The sequence below is a fragment of the Triturus cristatus genome, chromosome 10, assembly GCF_964204655.1.
Source record: "Triturus cristatus chromosome 10, aTriCri1.1, whole genome shotgun sequence".
Taxonomy (NCBI): domain Eukaryota; kingdom Metazoa; phylum Chordata; class Amphibia; order Caudata; family Salamandridae; genus Triturus; species Triturus cristatus.
This window is the reverse complement of record NC_140593.1, coordinates 916,309,157-916,321,817: the sequence shown is the minus strand read 5'-3', so window position 1 is coordinate 916,321,817 and position 12,661 is coordinate 916,309,157.

The window sequence follows — 12,661 nt, the reverse complement described above, 5'->3', positions numbered from 1 at the left end:
TTTTTAAATGCTAATTTCTAACTATGCCTGCAGAGATAGGACATGTGAAGAAAGAAGAAAAAACGCACAGAATGAAAAAAAAGAAATGCAGAAAGAAGCAACAGAAGTCCTCAAAGATGAAGAAAAGTGCAGGAAGAAGGAAAACGTGCAGAAAGAACAAACAAAAGAGCAGAAAGAAGCCTTGTTGCAAAATCATCCTGTACCCTCATCTTTTTCAGACGGATACTGGTGGTAACTGAGTCTGACTAACCAGTCCTAGAGCCAGTGCTATGTTAAAAGACACTTAGAATACAGTGGAAACACCTATATACACTAGGGAACACAATGCATTGGGGTCCCCCTGTGATTAGCATGACCTCTTCTGTAAGCACCTAGTATATTATAGGGCAGGGGGATTAAAACTACCTCTTAAAATGCTCCGCAGGGCGTGTTTGCACATGTCACCTCAGGCCCCGTCCCCTCCCTTCACCACTGTGCAAACACGCTCTGTGGCCATTTTAAGTTGGGAGATTTAGTCCCCTTGAATCCTGAGGGTCCCTAAGGTCCAACTAGCCCACTAGGTACCTCCAGTAAGTGCCACAGAGCTGCTCTGGAGAGAGGTGTAAAAAGGGTCACGGCCTAGTCCACCTCTCTGCAACGCAGCGCAGTGGCGCTTACTGGAAGCACCTGGTGGGCTAGTACGCCCCCAGGCACCCTCAGGATTGAAGGGGAATTATTTCCCCAACTTAAAATGCGCCACAGAACGTGTTTGCACACATCACCTCAGGCCCCGTCCCCTCCCTTCCCCACTGTGTAAACACGCCCTGTGGCCATTTTAAGTTGGGAGATTAAGTCCCCTTGAATCCTGAGGGTCCCTAGGGTCCAACTAGCCCACTAGGTACCTCCAGTAAGCACCACAGAGCTGCTTTGCAGAGAGATGTAAAAAGGGGCAAGGCCTAGACCACCTCTCTGCAACGCAGCGCAGTGGCGCTTACTGGAAGCACCTGGTGGGCTAGTTGGCCACCAGGGTCCCTCAGGATTGAAGGTGAATTATTTACCCAACTTAAAATGCGCCACAGGGCGTGTTTGCACACGTCACCTCAGGCCCCGTCCCCTTCCTTCACCACTGTATAAACACGCCCTGTGGCCGTTTTAAGTTGGGAGATTAAGTCCCCTTGAATCCTGAGGGTCCCTAGGGGCAAATTAGCCCACTAGGTACGTCCAGTAAGCGCCATTGCAGAGAGGTGTAAAAAGGGGCACGGCCTGCACCACCTCTTTGCAATGCAGCGCAGTGGCGCTTACTGGAAGCACCTGGTGGGCTAGTTGACCCCAGGGTCCCTCAGGATTGAAGGGGAATTAGTTCCCCAACTTAAAACATGCCACAGGGCGTGTTTGCACATGTCACCTCAGGCCCCGTCCCCTCCCTTCACCACTGTGCAAACACGCTCTGTGGCCATTTTAAGTTGGGAGATTTAGTCCCCTTGAATCCTGAGGGTCCCTAAGGTCCAACTAGCCGACTAGGTACCTCAAGTAAGTGCCACAGAGCTGCTCTGGAGAGAGGTGTAAAAAGGGTCACGGCCTAGTCCACCTCTCTGCAACGCAGCGCAGTGGCGCTTACTGGAAGCACCTGGTGGGCTAGTACGCCCCCAGGCACCCTCAGGATTGAAGGGGAATTATTTCCCCAACTTAAAATGCGCCACAGAACGTGTTTGCACACATCACCTCAGGCCCCGTCCCCTCCCTTCCCCACTGTGTAAACACGCCCTGTGGCCATTTTAAGTTGGGAGATTAAGTCCCCTTGAATCCTGAGGGTCCCTAGGGTCCAACTAGCCCACTAGGTACCTCCAGTAAGCACCACAGAGCTGCTTTGCAGAGAGATGTAAAAAGGGGCAAGGCCTAGACCACCTCTCTGCAACGCAGCGCAGTGGCGCTTACTGGAAGCACCTGGTGGGCTAGTTGGCCACCAGGGTCCCTCAGGATTGAAGGCGAATTATTTACCCAACTTAAAATGCGCCACAGGGCGTGTTTGCACACGTCACCTCAGGCCCCGTCCCCTTCCTTCACCACTGTATAAACACGCCCTGTGGCCGTTTTAAGTTGGGAGATTAAGTCCCCTTGAATCCTGAGGGTCCCTAGGGGAAAATTAGCCCACTAGGTACGTCCAGTAAGCGCCATTGCAGAGAGGTGTAAAAAGGGGCACGGCCTGCACCACCTCTTTGCAATGCAGCGCAGTGGCGCTTACTGGAAGCACCTGGTGGGCTAGTTGACCCCAGGGTCCCTCAGGATTGAAGGGGAATTAGTTCCCCAACTTAAAACATGCCACAGGGCGTGTTTGCACATGTCACCTCAGGCCCCGTCCCCTCCCTTCACCACTGTGTAAATGCGCCCTGTGGCTGTTCTAAGTTGAGAGATTAAGTCCCCTTGAATCCTAAGGGTCCCTAGGGTCAAACTAGCCCACTAGGTACCTCCAGTAAGCGCCACAGAGCTGCGTTACAGAGAGGTGTAAAAAGATGCGTGGCCTCAGAACACCTGTCTGCAATGCAGCTCACTGGCGCATATTGGAGATACCTGTTGGGCTAGTTGGCCCTCAGGGACCCTCAGTATTGAAGGGGAATTAATTCCCCAACTTACAACTCGCCAGGGGGCGCGTTTGCACAGTGGTGAAGGAAGGGGGCGGGGCCTGAAGTGACATGTGTGAAAACACGCCCTGTGGCGCGTTTTAAGTTGGGGAATTAATTCCCTTTCAATATTCAGTGAATATATATATGAAGTACAAAAGTTCACCGTCGTCACAACCACACGCCCTGGGTGACTCCTTTCACGGTGGTGAACCGCGCTTCCCAGCAAGACCAGAATTTTGTCAGCCGACACAATACAGGAGCACACTCGAGTACGTGAGTAATTTTCTTTTATTCGTGTAGAGCTCCCCTCAGCGCTGACAGATGCGTTTCGCCACTCTGGCTTTGTCAATGTCAGTTTGTTTTACAAAGTACCACCATTTTAAAGTGAAACAGTGCAGTAAAAATTGGTTAACATAAAAGACAGCTTAATACATGAATAATGTTTTGCTTTTGTGTCAGCCATCTTAACATTCTCTGTGGCATTATTTTAACCCCTTCCCTGTGGGGCTAATTCCCCCACGGTGCAGGGGGTCCGCGGCGCCGCTGTGCTCGTGACGAGCTCAGCTCGTCATGACTCACAGTGGAGCTGTGCTCATGACGAGCTAAGCTCATCACGACCCCGCACACTGATTCATTCTCCCGCACAGGCGGGAATTTATCGCGCGTGGGCGGGCCGCAGCCGTTATGACGAGCTGAGCTCGTCATGAGCACAGCTCCACTGTGACTCATGACGAGCTGAGCTTGTCATGAGCATGGAAGGGGTTAAAGAATGATAATCCTTATACTCATCCTCTATGTTTATGGAACATGGTGTATGAATTCCAAAATCTGAACAATGTTCACATATTTCATAAATGAAAAGATTGTAAATCATATAAGAAAAATTGTATGTGAACAATTTTTAAAGAGAAAACAGATATTTTTTCTCTCTAAAAAATATTGTTATCATCTATGAAGCCTTATAATTATTATTATTATTATTTATTTTTTCCGTGCTTCAAGGTTTTTGGAATTATGACCATTAAACCAAACAATTCAGCCATGAATGGGCATTGATTATCCAAAACAAGAGGATCTCCAGTTAAAAAATGAAGAAAGCAGACAGAGGCCATATATCCACCAGTTCATAACTGAACATCCAGTTCTATATATTGGTCACGAGCCTCACCCAAAAGGGGGAGGCACACAAGAAACAGCATTTCCTCATCAAAACTAAGACCTAGATTTTGTAACAATACTATATACAAAGCATTAAAAGAAAGAAACATCCAAGTCACAATACGTCAACAATTATGTGTATCTAAGGGATGTAAAGAATGGCAGCAGACAGGGAATAAGAAATAATAATCAAAGAACCAGTAACTTCAGACACTGTCTGTCAATCTTTTTCCCATCACAAAACCGATCTGTCTGAATTGTTGTAAATCCCTTAGCTCTGTAGATCATAACCCAAATATAGCCATGTATATATGCAACTCACAGTGTAACTCATCATCACCTAATAGCCCATGAATCATGGACCTAATTCTAAGTGGGCCCATAGCACCTCAACGTTGTTCAAACCCTGGGGGGCTATGGTACCAAGTTCAATGAGATATTTAGACTCTAAGGAACGCAATCTCTTGACCCTGTGTCCCCCCTCTTTCATGTTTGGGGATCTGATCTAAACAATAAAAGGTTAAAAGATCACAATTGATTTTATGAGTGTCTTCGAAGAGGCGAGCCACAGGACAACTACTATCTTTTTTGGCAATCTCCTGCATGTGTTCCAACTCGCGCTTCTTGGCAGGATGTATAGTACTGCCTATATACCTTTTCTTACAGGGGCATTCCAAACAGTATATGGTGAAATCAGAGTTACAATTGAGTAATTCATTGATGTTCCTAATGGATTTTGAATCTTTTCCTTTCTTCTCATGACTATATTTACAAGCCTTGCATTTCATGCAAGGAAAGAACCCAGAATTTAAAATAAAACGCAGTGGTCCAGCACTCCACACAAAGTCAACGATGGTCAAGTTCAACAAGATTGAAATCCATTCAGCAGGTCTTTATTTAAAGGTTCTTTATTCTTAATCTTCTTAAAATGTACCCGTCCGTAGCCAACGCATTTTGTCCCTAAAAGTGTTGTGAAGAACCGCACGAAGGACGCAGACTGTTTCACACATTACTAATGGAGACTGGCTCACGCCGCTAACGCTCGCGGTGAGCGCTTATTATAATTTGATCCCCCACTTATAGGGAGAACGATTTCGGAAAGTACCGAAGTTTTGGATGGCTGTTCTGGGATAGAGTGATTTGTCACCAGCACTGCCCGGAGGAATATTTAGAAAAATTCACTGACACTATATTTGCCCTGAAAAAGTCCTTAGGGAAGAAACGCGTTGGCTACGGTTGTGTACATTTTAATCATTTTAGATCTTTTATACGTTATCAAAGGCTGGATGGGAATTTGATTCTTGAGAAGGTTTGTCTGTTTTAAGGATGTGCCAGTTTTTTTGGAACATCTGGACTATTTTGGAAGACTGCGTGTTAAAACGTGTGATCATACATGTTGGTTCAGTTTGTTGAGGGATGTTAATTCCTCTGATAGTTTTTGGAGCATTTTTTGCTGTTGTACAGAGAGAATTATTTGAGTAACCCCTAGCTTTAAATCGACTACATGCTTCATTCTTTGCTATAGTATAGTCCTCCTCAGTGGAACAGTTTCACTTCATGGGCAAAAGCTCCCCCTAAGCGATATTATTAAACATACTTTTTGGATGGAAGCTATTGGCGTGGAGCAAAGCATTGCCAGCCGTAGGTTTCCTGTACAATCGGGTTAAAATCTCAGCATTATTGACATAGACTTCTAGGTCCAGATAGAAAACCTGAGCGCTGCTTATTTGTCCGCTAAATGCCAGATTCAGATTAAAAATTTTTATAAACTCTTCAGCCGAGGAGTGTGAACCCTTCCATACGATGAAAAGATCATCGATGTAGCGGGTCCAAAATGTGACCTTATCCAACCGCCGTTCCGGCACTTTCCTCCAGGCTACGTGCTCATCCCACCAGCTAACGAAAAGGTTTGCATAGCTGGGGGCATAGCATGTGCCCATGGCGGTACCGCGTTGTTGCCTTTATAGCTGCCCTGCAATAATAAATATATTATTTTCTAATCAAAATGCTAGGATTTTAAGAAGGATATCATTATGTTTTTTGAACTTCAGTGGGCGCTTGTCTAAAAACCATTTAACAGAAGAAATCCCTTGATCATGATTTATACAGGTGTATAAACTGGCAATATCCAGCGTAATGAGCAGCATGTCTGGTTCCCACTTAACACCTTCAATTAATCCCAAAAAGTCTTGTGTATCTCCGATATAGGAGCTAAGATTTTTTACCCAAAGTGCATATATATATATTTATCAATACCATCAACATATAATTAAAAAAAACTTTCTGTTATAAATTAAAGCATTAAACTATTTAAAAATCTTCACCTTAAATTTCACACTCCAGTGAGTACAACAGTAGGGAAAGTGTTGGATAGCGAAGGGGTAAAAATTACTACTCTCACTCCAGTGAGTGTAACAGTAGGGAAAGTGTTGGATAGTAGAGGGATAACATTTACTATTCCCACTCCAGTAAATGTAAAAGTAGGGAAAGTGTTGGATAGTGGAGGGGTAAAAATTACTATTCCCACTCCAGTGAGTGCAACAGTAGGGAAAGTGTCGGATAGCGGAGGGGTAAAATTATTATTCCCACTCCAGTGAGTGTAACAGTAGGGAAAGTGTTGGATAGTGGTGGGATACAATTTACTATTCCCACTCCAATAAATGCAAAAGTAGGGAAAGTGTTGGATAGTAGAAGGATAACATTTATTATTTCCACTCCAGTGAGTGCAACAGTAGGGAATGTGTTGGATAGCGGAGGGGTAGAAATTACTATTCCCACTCCAGTGAGTGCATCAGTAGGGAAAGTGTTGGATAGTGGAGGGGTAAAAATTCCTATTCCAACTCCACTGAGTGCAACAGTAGGGAATGTGTTGTATAGCGGAGGGGTAAAAATGACTACTCCCACTCCAGTGAGTGCAACAGTAGGGAATGTGTTGTATAGCGGAAGGGTAGAAATTACTATTCCCACTCCTGTGAGTGCAACAGTAGGGAAAGTGTTGGACAGCGGAGGGGTAAAAATTACTATTCCAACTCCACTGAGTGCTACAGTAGGGAATGTGTTGGATAGTTGAGGGGTAAAAATTACTACTACCACTCCAGTGAGTGTAACAGTAGGGAAAGTGTTGGACAGCGGAGGGGTAAAAAATACTATTCCCACTTAAGTGAGTGCAACAATAGGGAAATTGTTGATTAGCGGAGGGGTAGGAATTACTATTCCCACTCCAGTGAGTGCAACAGTGGAGAAAGTGTTGGATAGTGGTGGGATAAAATTTACTATCACCAGTCCAATAAGTGTAAAAGTAGGGAAAGTGTTGGATAGTGGAGGGGTATAAATTACTATTCCCACTCCAGGGAGTGCAACAGTAGGGAAAGTGTTGGATTGCAGAGGAGTAACAATAAATATTTCACTCCATTCAGTTTAAAATTAAAAACAATAAAAATCTTAACAACAATAAAAATATTCAAAAAACAAAATAAGTTCAAAAATATATAAATATGTTACAAATTCAAATACAAATATATTTAATATTACATTTTTAAAACACACATATTATAATGTTAAATACATATAACAAATACCAACGAATATTATATTAAATAAAATAAAAACGAATTCCCCCAAAAATAAATATTTTTAATTAAAAATTATTTAGAAACAAAAACATTACTTAGTACATACATATTTTTTTTTATTTCCTACCCTATAACACTACACAATCCACAACTCACATCTAAATAAAAAAATGTACTTTCTCAACTAACATAAATAATTACCAATTAAAGAAATATTATTTAAAAAACAAATTAAAACTCATAAAAATTATTTACCAGCCCACACTTTAACCCTATAATCCCCACAACCCAAAACTAAAATGAAACTGTATTTTCAATCAAAAAACTAATAGCATTTAACAACTAATTATAAAGTAAGTGAAATTAATTCACTCCCGCACTGTGCTCCTATAACAATAAAACCCACACACAAAAAAGTAAACACTCTAATTAAATATAAATTAATTAATGTATTAATATTAACAATCAACTAATTTGTAATTAATTAAACAAAAATTACTTCCCACCCTTTAGCCCATAACCGCACAACCCACACCTAAAATTAATTACACAAATTCCATATTTCACTTTTGATTAATTAATTAATAATAATTAACACCTAATTATTAATTAATTAAAAATAAAATACTTCCCACCCTTTACCCCTAAAAACCTCACGAACTGCACCTAAAATTAATTACACAATATTCGTAATTAATTTCCTATCAATAAATTAATATTAATTAAGAACTAATTATTAATTTATTAAATATAAATTACTTCTCACCCTTTACCTCATAAACCCCACAACCCACACCTAAAACAAATCACACAATTACCAGAATTAATTATCAATTAATTAGTTAATATAAATTAACATCAAATTATTAATTAATTAAACATAAATTACTTCCCACCCTTTACCCCTTTAAAACCCACAACACGCACCTAAAAAGATTACACAATTACCATATTTAATTATCAATAAATAATTAATATTTATTAACAACCAAATAATAATTAATAACAAATAAATTACTTCACCCAATTAACGCTATAAAATCTAAATTAAATAAATTTAAAAAATCATTAATTTATTATAATTACATTACTCACCACCCTATTCCCCTATAAACCCACAACCCGCTATGGAACTAAAAAATGCAAAATGTAATTAAAATAAAATTAACAACTACTAAAAATGTAACACATATATTAAAAAAATTAAGCAATACTTATACAAAAAAACATACATCACATACATTTAAAATATAAATTAAAATACATAACACTAGTAAAAAAAATCAATATTTTAAACATCTATATTTTTGCAAACAATATTAATGACTCCAATAAATTTACCTTGTATTCGATATTCTTGACCACGATATTCTTGCTGTTGATAGTTCTGAATCACAATATTTCCAACTCGATTTTTGTGTAAGTCGACATTTCCAACTCGATATACGTCTCTGCACCAGGTGAACCCTGTGCTCTACACCCAAGGTAGCTATCTTTACCTTTTTCTAGTGTCCTGGCCAGGGTATAAACAAAAGTGATCTACTTGCTTGTTGTAGTTTGCCATATGCCACAAGTTGGTACTGAGGATAAGATGAAGTCTCTTACCCTATGAGGGATGTCTCAGAATGGTCTTCCGCCCTGTGGATTCAACAGAATTTCTAATCAATTATGGCATCTGCTCACTGATCTTTTTTGAGCAGATGAATTTGTTCCGGCCGAGGTCTTTCCTTTGACAGCAGTCGGGGTCGATGAACCAATCTCTTCTGATTGGCTCGCCAAAATGCTGCCCGAATATGAATTTACCTTGCATTTGTCAAAACAGGAACAAGTTGGTTTAGTTAAACACTGCTGCAGAGAGAGCCTTGACAGAATACCTCTGCTCAAAATCTCTCGATGCACAAAGTTTTGCTTGTCAATTTATACAGTTCATGAGGTACAATAAAGAGCATTTTAGGTGGAAGTCAATCAAACATGTGCATCTGATAAAAAAGCAGATTTCCCTCGACCTCATGGAGAGCTAATGTGGGCCAGTGTGTGTGTCCAGATGTCCAGCATGAGGAGCATGTGATCACTTTGTGTGTTGTGCCTGTCGTGTCCTGATTGGTTTAGTGTACCTATCTATTTGTGGTACCTAACTTTATAGTATTTCTTGAGAACGTGAGCTTCTGGCCAAACGTGTTTTATTGGGGCCATTTACCTCTGACTTATTTGTGGTGCAACTATCTATCTGTGGAATCGATCAGGGTTTTCCATGGGTGCGTGTTTGCCTTTAGTTTATGGGGGACCCTACCAATGACCTGTTACTCGATAAGCATGGCCATTGGTTGTAGGCCCTGCCTGACCACGTATCTCTGACTGGGGGTGGATTGGGAGGTCACCTTGGGTGAATCTGACAGCAAAGATGTGAATTCTTTGGATCTCCTAAGAATAATCTAGCTGCCAATGGTATAATTTTTATCAATATTATCAACATTGCACATACAGTTCTCATCTTTTACATTGACATCATTTTACTGTTATTGACAAAGTTATGATTGCTTTGGTCTGAATGTACATTGATATTGTTCTTATTGGCAACAAAAATATTATCGCATGAGCATGGATTATGGCATATATTGGTATTAGTATTGCTGTTGTTGGTCCTGCTGTGCTTGCACAAGTTAGGTATACATTGACATTGCATTGACGGGCATTGACTTGGCTTTGTGGGCACAGGCTAGTGCATACGTTCACATTGCATTGACCGATATTGCCATTGTTGGGCTGCACATATCATGACATTCCATGACACCATATTAACCCATTTCAACAAGCTGACAGATGCGCTGCACAAACAGTGGAGGCCGCTCCTTCTCCCAACTGGTTGCCAATGCCTGGAACAACCTCCCCCTGCATCTCAGACCCTAACCATCGCTCCAGCAGCTCAGGAAGGACCTCAAGACCTGTCTGTTTAACCTATAGTTGAACAGACAGCATGCTCTTCCAGCACACCGCGACCCTCATGAGCAATGCAGCCATGCTATGCAAATCCTGATTGATTGATTGGAAACCAGTAGGTGAGCATGTATTGGTGTGTAGGTTGCTGGAAGCGATAAGGTATATATATCCTCCTAAGCCAAGGCTTTAAACTATGTGGGAAATTAACTTGGTTGTGCGTTTGACTGAATTTTTGGAGGATAATCAGCATCTATTAGTAAAGCTGATATCTTCTAAACTGGTGACTGTTATGTTTTGTTACATCAAAGAGGGTTTCAGGCTTGGATATTTCCCCTAATTTACACCAGTTGGTGTTTATTTTCATGCTACTAAGAGGACTAAAAAGAAGTTGTGAGAAGTTGGCATGGTATATGCTGTCCACTAATTAAAGTGAGCACCTTGCACCAGTCCAAACAACTCTTATGGTGATTTAAGAGGTCAAAGATAACCTTAAAAAGCTATCCAAGTGGTAGCTATGGAGAGCAACATTCAGGCTTAGTCTTGATGGAATGTTAAGCAGCTTCTTTTACCAGAATGCAACCTTATAGTATTGGTTAAATGAAAGTAGAACCACGCAGCAGTAATAAAAATATGTATTTATTAATATAACACTATCTAGTACGACACCATATCTCCTACATGGAGATAGTCACAAAGCACACAATACTTAAGCACAGATATGACAGTAAATAGCACAACTACACAGTGGGCCCCAGGGGGTAACCAAACCATATACTAAAATAGTGGTATAAGAACCACGACTCGAGTCAAGACAGTGTCGAGAGGACTTAGAATCGCTGGGAACCCAAGGTGAGTAAGTAGGGACCCCACAGAGGATGGATGCAGTGTGGGAACACGACCTCGTGCTCCGTATAGTTCTATGGGAAAGTCGCGGCTAAAGTTTTAGAATTTATGGACCCTTCCCAGTGGACTTCGAAGAAAACCAGTGGAAGTCAGGTCGTTGGAGAGCCACCCCACCCATGGATACTGTGGGACCTGAGTTACCTATCCCAGGGAAGCCGGGTGCATTGGTCTGAAGTGGCATCGGAAACCGCAGTCGAACCCAATGGAGGACTTCAAAGAAGAGCCGCTGCTGGAAGGCAGAAAAGTGTCCATTGGAATCCAAAGGTGGATTCTTGTCGAAGAGTACCTGAAAACAGAGGGGACAGAGTCTGGGTCAAGTTCATTAGTCTTTATTCGATTAAAAATCATAAAAGACACAGCATCAACAATATACAAAACCCACATCAATAAATTACATAAAAAGATATTAAATATTCCAAGACTAATATAATAACAATAAAACAATACAAGCAATAGTCCACAACATTGAACCCAATAATAGATTTTAAGTCTGCAAAAATGTCCTTCTTATGACCCAACACGACGACCAAAACTTCGCCACAGCAACTACAATAACCTCCTTTGTGTCGCACTTAAAAATGCGCAGAGCTGTTTGCGCAGAACTTATACCTAACTGTTTACACAGGGGCCTAATCCACTTCATACGGGGTATTCTATATGCTGGGCAAGCAAATAGCACATGAGGAATAGTCTCTGGAATCCCTGGGCAACAGTGACAGGAAGTATCCATATTTAAACCCAGATTTTGACCCCAATTTTTGGTAAATGATTTTAATGGTAAACATCCGACTCTGTATTGATGGTACAACTTCCTGTCTCCAGTTCCAATAATAATGTCCCAGTAGGATTCCAGTGAGTAATCAACCTTATGGTCCATAAAAAGATCAGTTAATGAGCCCCCAGTGATCAGAGCGTAAGACTTAGCTTGGGACATCTCAACATACAGTCTCTTGAGCTCTATCTTCGACGGGAAGGGATTCCCTACTAGATCTACCCAGAGTTGTCCTAGGTTCATAGCCATAAGGGCAGCTCTGATTTTGTAGAGCCAAGGAATTTGGCGGGACTTATCCACCCCTATAAGATGTTTAAGAGCCAAAGCATAGGGTGCTAACTCTGGGGTGGTCCACAGGCGTCTCCAATAAGCCACTGGTCTAAACCCTGCTATTTCTTCAAATGATACACTCCCCAGATCCTGCATCAATGGTTTTAAGGGTGTAGATTGAGGTAGACCAGTTAAGGATCGCAAAAACTTATTTTGGGCAAGTACCAGGGGTTGCAGGTTTTCAAAACCCCAAAGTTCCGCACCATAGAGTATTGGCGCTCTAACCTTCCCATGATACATCTTCATTACAGGAGCTATAGGTTTGGTTAAAGAGGACCTGTGTTCATTAAGGAGTACTCCCGCTAGTTGGTTATGTTTAATTACCGAGAGATCCAACTGATGGTTCCAATTAAGTCTCCGACCCAAAGTCATCCCTAAATATGCAAAAA